Source organism: Nematolebias whitei, chromosome 1, assembly GCF_014905685.2.
Source record: "Nematolebias whitei isolate Nwh7 chromosome 1, NemWhi1, whole genome shotgun sequence".
In the NCBI taxonomy this organism is placed as follows: domain Eukaryota; kingdom Metazoa; phylum Chordata; class Actinopteri; order Cyprinodontiformes; family Rivulidae; genus Nematolebias; species Nematolebias whitei.
The window spans coordinates 9,372,891-9,383,129 of record NC_056498.1 but is presented as its reverse complement, the minus strand read 5'-3'; positions in this window follow the sequence as shown (position 1 = coordinate 9,383,129).

Genomic DNA, 10,239 nt, shown 5'->3' with positions numbered 1-10,239 from the left:
TATTGATCCTGTATGTGTTGTTTTGAATGCCCCGGTAATAATCCTTAATGCCTGATATTGAATACTGTTTAACTTTTCTAAATTTGTTTCTGAAGCTGAACTATAAACGATACTCCCATAGTCTGTTATTGATCTGATTAATCCTGTGTAGATGGTCCTTTGTGCTTTCCTGTCTGCTCCCCAGTCTTTCCCTGTCAAACACCTCATGATGTTTAAAATCCTTTTACATTTGTCAGTAACTTTTTGGATGTGCACTGTCCATGTTAGTCTCTCATCAAACCAGATGCCCAGAAATTTAAACTGTTTTTCTCTTTCAATTACTTTTCCATACAACCCGAGTTCACTTTTATTAGGTATGTTTTTTCTTGTAAAATTACTGATTTTGTCTATTCTATTGAAAATTTTACTCTCCATCTATTTGACCATTTTTCAACTGTTGTTATTGCTTCCTGTACCTTTTTGATAATAAACTGTAGATTTTTGCCTCTCTTCCACAAAGCCCCATCGTCAGCAAATAAAGACCTTCCCATTCCCATTTATATATCATCAAACATGTCGTTTATCATTATAGAGAATAATAAAGGGCTAACTATACTTCCCTGTGGTGTCCCATTTTCTATGTTTATCTGAGTACTCTTCTCACCTGTATTTGTCTACTATATATATTTTTTTTTATCCATTTAAACATTCGACCTGTGATTCCCTTTTTTAAATTATTATTATTATAAGTAATCCCTCTCTCCACATCATATCGTACTCTTTCTCTACATCAAAAAACACGGCCACCACACTTTATTTGTTGATCTGGGCTTTTCTGATCTCATGTTCCAGACACAAGACTGGATCCATCGTGTTTCTTCCTTTTCTAAAACCACTTTGATATTTAGACAAATATCCATTTTTTTTCTACATAATATGCTATTCTTTCATTTGTCATTTTCTCCATAACTTTGCAGATCATTTCCTGGTGCTGATAGTTTACATTTTTGAAGTGCTCGATTTAACTAAGTTATATTTAATAAATCATTTTCTCCTTCCTCTTCTTCTAAGAACTTTTTATTTTCTGTTATTGTTCTCTCTCTTCCTCTTTTTTCTTCTTCACTAATATTATTTGAACTATGAATTTTAATAAAAGCTTTAGCCATCATTTCTGCTTTCTCTTTATTTTCGACTGCCGTTACTTCTCCATCACTCAAAACTGGATACCCATGGGTATCCAGTTTTGAGTGATGGAGAAGTAACGGCATCCAGTTTTGAGTGATGACAGCTCACCCAGCCTGAGACAGAGATTCTTGCCAGGGGACTGAACTTTGCGGTTGCACCAAGGACAATTCCTCTGGTGGAGATGATCACAGCTACTGAGTCAGCCATCCGCAACAACAAAATTAAAGAGGCTGAAGCAGAACAGCTCAGAATCAAAGTTTCAGCCTGCCTCAGCAATGCCAAACCACCAGCTTCCAACATCAGTAGAGAGGAGAGGGATGCACTCACCACTCTTAGCAAGGACAAAAACATCATCATTCTCCCAGCAGACAAAGGAAGGTGCACAGTGATTTTGAACCAGAAAGACTATCATGAGAAAGTTATGACACTCCTTAGTGACTTAAACACTTATGAACCTCTGAAAAGAGATCCAGGAAGTGGTTACAAGAAGAAATTGATAGATTGCCTGAAAATTTTGGAGCAGGACAAGGCTATTGACTGTTTTCTGTACCACAGACTGTACCCAGGGGAGGCCACACCTAGTCTGTATGGTTTACCTAAAATCCACAAACAAGGTGTACCTTTAAGACCAATTGTTAGCATGATTAACTCTGTCACTTACAATGTTTCCAAATATCTGGCGTCTGTACTCATCCCTTTAGTTGGCAGCTCAGAACACCACGTACAGAACACCATGGACTTTGTGGATAAGGTGAGGGATGTCATCATGGAGACTGATGAAACAATGGTCTCTTTTGATGTCACATCACTCTTTACGTGCGTTCCTGTTGATGATGCAGTAGAGGTGGTCAGTTTAAAATTAAAATCAGACACCACTCTGAGCAGCAGGACCACACTTTCCACAGAACAACTGTGTCAACTCTTGAAACTGTACCTGCAGTCAACCTACTTCACATATGGGGAGCAATATTATAGGCAGAAACATGGGTGTGCTATGGGGTCTCCAGTTTCTCCTATTGTTGCCAACCTGTACATGGAGGAGGTAGAAAAGAGAGCCTTGACGTCCTTTTCAGGGACACCACCAAGTCATTGGTTCAGGTATGTTGACGACACCTGGGTTAAAATTAAATCTCAGGAAGTCCAACATTTTACTGACCACATCAACTCTGTGGATAAACACATCAAGTTCACACGAGAAGATGTAAAAAATGGCAGGTTGGCTTTCTTGGACTGTGAGGTCTCAGTCTCTGATAGAGGACTTTTGCAAACCGAGGTGTACCGCAAACCCACACACAGACCAGTATTTGCAGTTTGACTCCCATCACCCTTTGGAACACAAGTTAGGAGTCATCAGGACTCTGTATCACAGAGCAGACAGCGTCCCCACTAGCTCAGGAGCCAGGCAGAAGGAGAAATCCCACACAAGACAGGCTCTAGAGCAATGTGGATATCCTAACTGGGCCTTCCTAAAAGCAGAGAAAAAACCCAAACAGGACTCCAGTCAGCCAACAGGTGAAAAGGAGGAACCCAGACCCAGACCAGTGGTCATTCCATATGTTGAGGGAGTATCAGAGAAACTGAGACGTTTATTTTCTAAACATAACGTCCCAGTGGCTTTTAAACCCCAAAATACATTACGGCAAAGACTGGTTCATCCCAAAGATCCAGTCCCCCGGCACAAACAGAGTAATGTTGTGTATGCTGTTCAGTGTCAGGAGGGTGATCAGTCTTACATCGGGGAAACAAAACAGCCACTGGCCAAAAGGATGGTCCAGCACAGAAGATCAACATCATCAGGCCCGGACTCTGCGGTCTACACTCATCTCCAGGCCAGCGGTCACTCTTTCAGGGATGAAGATGTTCACATCCTGGACAGAGAGGAACGATGGTTTGAGAGAGGAGTAAAGGAGGCCATCTTTGTGAAAAGAAATTGTCCATCATTAAACAGGGGTGGAGGCCTCCGGGTTCAACTGTCCCCCTCTTACAATGCTGTGATTGCTAGTATCACTCAGCCCTCTGTGAACAGTAAACAGCCATCAGTGTGCTAATGATCCATTGTTAGGCTGATGGTCCTTCTTGAGCATGTGATCAGCTGGTTTTGGTTGTCAGCAGCAAACTGGTTGATCCACTCTGAGAAGGTGCTATTTAAGAGACTGAGCTGAAAACAGCTCCTCAGACTGAGGAAGTCTCTTGGATGAAAGACATCTACAATTTTTTTGTTTTGTTTCGGGTTTTTTTAATGTCCAGAGGACCAGACTTTTTTAGATGATTCTACCTGGATTATTGAGCATGCATAAGGATATACCTCAAAATTATTAGTGAATCACAATCTGGTCTTCTCAAAAAACGATCTGTTCATAACAATATCAGACTGGTACTACAATGACAAGAAAGATGATGGATTTATTTTATTTGTAGAGTTTTGGACACTTCTGACGTCTCTGGTTCAGGAGTGGCTTGACTTGAGGAATGTAACATAAGATTTGTCTGTGCATGAGTTTCTAATATGGAGCTTTATCATAAAATTCTAATTTTCAGAGACACCGAGTTTAGTTTGTTTATGATCCAAGTCAAAATCATTAAAATTACAAGAATTAAAGGCTTGAAATAGTTCTCAGTGTAATAAATCTATGTAATATATGAGGTTCACTTTCTGAAATGACTGACAAAATATATTTAACTTTTTCACAATATTCTAATTTTTTTTGATGCACCTGTACTTTTACCTGCTCTAGTGTTTGATTGTAAAGTTTCAAGGGGATGGGTGTAATTTTATGTCGTCTTGTGAAACAAATAATCTGCGTTTTTGTAACTAATCATTTAAATCCCCATTTACAGGTCCATTTTTCCAACTGGGTGGCACGGTTGCACAGTTGGTAGAGATGCCACCTCTCAGAGAGGAGGTTGGTAGTTCAAATCCCGACCGGGGACCTTTCTGGGTGGAGTTTGCATGTTCTCTCCGTGCTGCGTGGGTTTCCTCCCACAGACCAAAAACCTGCATGTTAGGCTTCTTGGTAGCTCTAAATTGTCCCTAGATATGAGTGAGAGAGTGAATGGTTGTTTGTCTTTATGTGGCCCTGTGATGGACTGGAGACCTGTCCAGGTGTCCCCCACCTCTCATACAGTGATAGCTGGACATGGGCACAACTGATCCCATGACCTGAAAAGGAAGAAGCAAGTAAAGATAATGGATGGATATATTGCAGACTACATTTTATTTTTAACAGTTCATGGAAACTAAGGAATTAATGTGTTGTGTTGTCATCATTGTATGTTCCCATACAATGGTGAAATTGGTTCTCTGCATTTAAGTCATCCATCACCAGGTGGAGCAGTGGGCAGCTGTGGAAAGCACCCTGGGAGCAATTGGGGATAGGTGTCCTGCTCAGAGACACCCCGAGATGTGCAATGGCCGGGGATCGAACCAGGGACCTTTGGGTCCCGAGTCGGCTGCCTTGCCCCTACACCATCTTTGATGCTATTCCACTGATATTATTCAATATTGATCCTTATGGCGCAGCACAGTGGCGCAACTGGTAGAGCTGCTGCCTCTCAGCGAGCAGGTCCCTGGTTCAAACCCCGGTCCAGGGGCCCTCTGGGTGGAGTTTGCATGTTCTCTCCGTGCATGCGTGGGTTTTCTCCGGGTACTCCGGTTTCCTCCCACAGACCAAAAACATGCATGTTAGGCTGAATGGTAACTCTAAATTGTCCCTAGGTGTGAGTGAGGGAGTGAATGATTGTTTGTCTCGTTTGTCTCTATGTGGCCCTGTGATGGACTTGCAACCTGTCCAGGGTGTATTTTTGGACAATATGGACTTCAGTTTAGGATGGATCCTGGATGACTCCCTTTAGAAATTTTCCTGACACGTTCCACTGGTAAGAGGCCCCAAGGAATACCCAGAACACCCTAGAGGGATTGTGTATCTTCTCTGGTCAAGGAATGCCTCAGTCTCTCAGGACAAGCTGGAAAATTTAGCTAGGGAGAGGGAGGTCCGTGGACTATGAATAAGCTGTAGAGAATGGAGATGGTGTTTAGTGGGGATTATATAAAGATCATACATCTGTCCAGAGACACGTAGGAGGTAAAATGGAGAATACAACTTATAAGCTTTTACTTATTTAAAAGGAAAAATGTGTTCACAGTCAAAAGTTGTTGAGTGATAAAGTAAAATCTTTATTTTTAATTTTAAAATGTAACTTACAATAGAATTGTTATATACATAAAAAAATTCCAACAAATACACATTTGAAAAACAATCTTACAGTACTTCTGTATATTGGGTCTCCCAAGTAAGTCTCTGGTAAAGGTGAGTGCTATAATAGATCCCGTTCCATAAATAACATAAATATTAGACACAAATATTAACAACTGTTAAGTAGTGGAATAAGATTTTTGATTTATGTTGGTTTGTCTTTTTTCTAAGGGTTAGCACACCCCCTTCAGCTCCAGATAAATGGAAAATGTTTGTTTTTTGACCACTTAAAGCAGTTTTACACTAAAGTCCCATTGACCAAGAATACCTTGACATTTTTAAAGATAAACTGGAGTCAACTTCTGACTTCTGTCTGGTTGATGACTGCTTTTCTTATCAGAGCCACTTTTGTGTTTCTGCCATAAAAGACCATCAGATTACACAAAACTAAATACCACAAAAAAATGACAATATTTCATAGATGGTTGGATTTATTAAGAGTTTTAAACTGATTAGTTCGTAAGCACGAAGTTAGGTATTTTTTGTATTTTCAATACACTGTTTTGTTATCATTGGTTTCAACAAGCTTCTCATAAATAAATGTTTGTAGGACAAAAACTATTTGTTCAAACGGACAAAGGTTAAAAAAAACTGTAACAAATAAAAGAACCAATGATGAAATAAATTAATTCAGCACCAGGGGCAGCTCCTGAGTAAACATATTTGTGTGTGTGTTTGTGGGGGGGGGGGGGGGGGTGTATGTTGGTTAATATTTAATTATTTATTTGTTGTGTTTTTTGGGTGCACAAATTGTCTTTTTTTCTCCCTCTCCCAGGTTGAGTCTTGTGAAAAATAATCTGGTCTAATAAATCAGAGAAATGGATGCCTCCCCACACCAACATCCACCTCCACCTGAAACGGGAGTTTGTTCAATTTTACCTGTGTAAAAATAAAACAGACAGGTGTTCTGCTTTCTGGGCTGGATTTCTAATTTGATTGGACGTAATAATTATGAAATACTCCTCCAGATTAACACAGTTAAATGGGAGATAAAAAAGTTCAGTGAAGTAACTAAAATAAATATAAAAGTGAACAAATAATGACGCATCACAGATTCAAATTAATGATTCAAGAAAGGATTGAACCCATAGACATTGGAATACAAGACCGATTAACTATTGACCTATCACAGCCACACACTCACAACCACTACGGAACTGGTTACATGAGATCTGACCATGTTGGTGAAAATGTCCCAGTTTTGTCTCTGTCCTCTTCAGTTTTCTGTTTGGGTCCCCTCTGTCTGCTCCAAATGGATTTAAACAGAGTATCTCCACTGTTGGTCTCAGCAGGTTTCACTGCAGCTCTGAGCTTAGATCTAGCATTAGGTGCATATGTGGGTTTTCTCTGCGTACTCCGGTTTCCTCCCACAGATCAAAAACATGCATGTTAGTCTGATTGGTAACTCTTAATTGTCCCTAGGTGTGAGTGAGAGAGTGAATGGTTGTCTCGTTTGTCTCTATGTGTCCCTGTGATGGACTGGAGACCTGCAGGGTGTACCCCGCCTCTATCACACCGACTGCTGGATATGGGCACCAATGACACCCACCCCACCCCACCCCACCCCCACCCCCGGTGACCCAAAAAGAAAGAACGGGGTAAAGATAATGGATGAATGTTTATTAATTGCTTTGTTCGTTTATAACCTTTTTTTATGTTTTATGAAAAGGCAATTTTTCATCACAATTGTCTCGTTACGAAAATTTACCATATTTTCCACACTATACCTCGCCCCGGTGTATAGGTTGCATCAGTCAAAAAATGCCTCATAAAGAGGAAAAGACATAGACTCTTCAGAGTATAAGTCTCATTTCTTATACGTCACTGCTGACCCCCGGGAAATGTGGGCCAGTGTTGTGTCAAAAACCGATAGGCGTCCGCAGAGTGTGCACGGGAGGACTCGCTGTTGCAGTTCTTCCAAATTTAACAAGATTAACACCTAAAAACAATTATTTGTTTGCTCGACTTTATAGCAAAGGCGTGTCTAAGTTTAACTTTTCCTTAATAAATGCATATTAATGGTCAAAACAGCTTAATTTCGCCTGGGTGTCGCGTCGCGGTTGCATCGCACTAAGAACAGAACGTCTCGGTCGCCAGCTGTGCCGGGGGCGAGGAGGCCCCATCCCTCCGTCACCACAGTGGGGAAGAAGGGAGCAGCAAGGCACGTGGTCTGCGACCCCGGGAAGTGGCGAGGTGTAGGCGGGGCGACGCTATAGAGCCATCTTTGTTCTTGGACTCTTCCAGACCGACCCCGAGCCGGTCGTTGTGCACCACCGCGGAGGTAATGCGCCTGGTGGGAGCCAGCCAGACATGTCAGTATGAATGAACATTTAACGCGTCAGTCAAAAATTGCATCATGAATAGGGGAGGAAAATAAAACGTATTTAAGTCGCTTCGGACTATATGTTGCACGACTGGCCAAACTATGAAAAGAACAGCGACTTATAGTCTGGAAAATACAGTAAGTGAACTAATTGTCTTCTCTTTGACTGGTGTTGCAGGAGCTTCTGCATCCATGCTGCCTGTCTCAAAATATTGTACAGGGACTGAAAACAGCTGAACACTTTAAGAATAAATTATGTCAAACAAAGAGCTATGACCCAACTAGTCCCCACATTTTTGATTTAATCTGTTCCTGAAGAATAACTCAAACCTGGAGGCAGCTGTCAAAGTGGGTACAAAGTGAAACGAGGCGAGCACGATGTGAGCAGAGATGGGAAACTAAATAATGTGCATGGTCTAGATCAGGGGTGTCAAACTCACTTACAAAAGGGGCCAAAATTAAAACCTTTTTCAAACTAAGAGCCAATTTCAGAAACAACATTAACTCAAATCAGATACCCGACATCTTTTGTTGGTCACAGGTTCCTCAACAAGTGTTTGATTGGTCTCACTGATGTTCTCTGTTGTGCTTTCAACATCATAATCAAAGATTACTGAAAAAAATCAAGAGAAAGAAGTATTTTACGTTTCACATATCATCTTGGTGGCCAGATTGTCAATGAGGGCCACATTTGGCCCCCGGGCCTTGAGTTTGACGCATAACGTCTGGATAGAATACATTCAGAATTCACCTGTTCACATCACTATTTTGAGTTGCCAATCAGTTTCCAATAATCAGAACCCAGTAAGAAATTAGGTTTAGTTTGTCAACAGTGACACTAACATGTCATGTCACGTTAATTTTAGTTTGTATGATCCTTAATATCATCATTTAAAGAACCAGATCATTTTTATTTTGCTTTGGTTTTGTTAAAACTGCAAATAAAAGAGGTATTCTTACTTGGTAAATGTACATACAGTCTTTGTGTATGTCATGGTAGAACGTTTACCACAAAATGTACATACTCTGTATTTTATTCCACTTTTGGTGTCAAAAACCTATTTTCTGTCAGGCTCTTGCATTCACATTCTTATAAAACTCATTTAGTTTCAGAATAGCATGATCCTGAACATTTGAGAAGAAATACTTTTATGCAGTGCTTTTTGACCCAGCCAAGGGTGAAAAGGATATAGAAAAGTAAAAGAAGCCTGTGGTGGTACGTGTATAATTCCCCACATAAAAATGTTACTAGGAGGAGCTTCTTCCATCAGTGAAATACTGTTAAAATGAGGAATGTCCTGTCTGAGTTACACACTCTAGTTCACATTTTTATTCCTTTTGAGCTTGATTATTGTAGTTTATTATCTGGATGTCTCTTAAAAGATCTTCAGCTGATCTAAAATGTTGCTGCCAGAGCTCTGATGAAAGATGGGCACCTGTTGTTTCTAAAAAGATCCTCTTAAACGTAACATCGTTTTTAGAAAGGTTTCCATCCACATGAAAATACAAAAAGCAGGACCCAAAATGCTGTAGTAACTGTTCCAGGCCTGGATGCTGTAACGCTGCCATGAAAATAAAAACGGTGAAGAAGATGTGGAGCATGAGCATAAAGCTTACACCTCGGGATGGAATCAAAGACGTCACACATCATGAAGACTTTGGAGAGGCTGGTCCTGACCCATGTTGGACCGCTCTCTGTCTGCTGCAGGATGTCCACTCTGCCCTGGACAATGGTGGAGGTTGTTAGAACCATGTCCTCGGTTCCATCCAACCTTCTTTACTGACAGAGAAGCTGGGTGGGTGTCGGTACGTCTACTGTCTCGTGGCTGCCGATTGTCTTTGAGGCAGGCCTCGGTTTATGCGTCTGTGGAGGAGCTTGTCTGATGTCCTCCCCCTGCAGGGGACGGTCTTGTCTCTGTTCCTGGACACCTCAGACTTTCAGTAAAACTCAGAGTCACACTACCTACAGAAGTATTCTGATGACTCGGTGTTGGTGCGGTGTATTAAAGGTGGACAAGAACAGGAGTACAGGGAACTGGTCTCTCAGGTACCATCTAAACCTGAACATGGACAAGACAAAAGCCATGGTGGTTGATTTCAGAAGGACAAAAACACAACCAGAGCCATCAACACCTTGGCTAAATAAAGTTGAGGCTGTGGACAGATACAAGTTGGACTGGAGCACCATCATCAACACAGTGTACAAGACGGGGATGTGATGTTGTGGTTCCTAGAGTCTCTAAATGTAGAAGAGGAGGCAGATCTTTCAGTTATCAGGCTCCTCTCTTATGGAACCAACTTCCAGTTTCTGTCCATGAGGCTGACACATTGTCCAGTTTTAAGACGGGACTTAAGACTTTCCTTGTTGATAAATCCTATAGTTAGGGATAGATTGGGTTTCCTTAGTTATCCCTTAGTTCAGCTTTTATAGGCTTAGACTGCTGGAGGACAAACTGACCACATTTCCTCACATAGATGCCGTCTTTACTCACTCTAGGT